A 563-nucleotide genomic window follows, 5' to 3' on the forward strand; every position below is an offset into this window, starting at 1 on the left:
TTGGTTCTTTGTCACAATCATTAACAACGTGGTGTTTAAATTATAAATGCGTTGGTCGTACACATGAGCGCAGCCGGTCTAAACTAAGATTGCCGTCTTAACATTCAAATTGGGGTATTTTATTTTTCGCCAATAACTAAATGACAAAAGGCTCCTTACGAGACTGCGTTGATTTTATTCATGTGCACGTTTGTGGTTTACATTTGTATATTAATATTTTGATGCAGTGTTTTTACCTAACATGTTATGTTCAGCTCTAACCCAAAAGTTAGTCATGTAATTGTACCATGCTTATTGTGCCAATATGGACACGACTAATTGGGTTTTCTATGCTGCTTACATTTGCTTATGACTTTGCATTGGCATAATGACTGAAATAGGGTTAATATTTGACGAGAAAATGTTTGCATTCCTGTAATTACACATCTGCAATAGCGCTTCAATGTCTACTTTCATATACGTATTGCGTTCAGCAGACATGCTTCTTGAATTATGTAGGCTTCCAAACATGGAAGTTTAATAAAGGTAACTCATTTACCCTTGGCATGAGCAATATATGAAGT

The sequence above is a fragment of the Lethenteron reissneri genome, chromosome 30 (genome assembly GCF_015708825.2).
Source record: "Lethenteron reissneri isolate LAM-NWPU_2019-01 chromosome 30, ASM1570882v1, whole genome shotgun sequence".
NCBI classification, from domain to species: Eukaryota; Metazoa; Chordata; class Hyperoartia; order Petromyzontiformes; family Petromyzontidae; genus Lethenteron; species Lethenteron reissneri.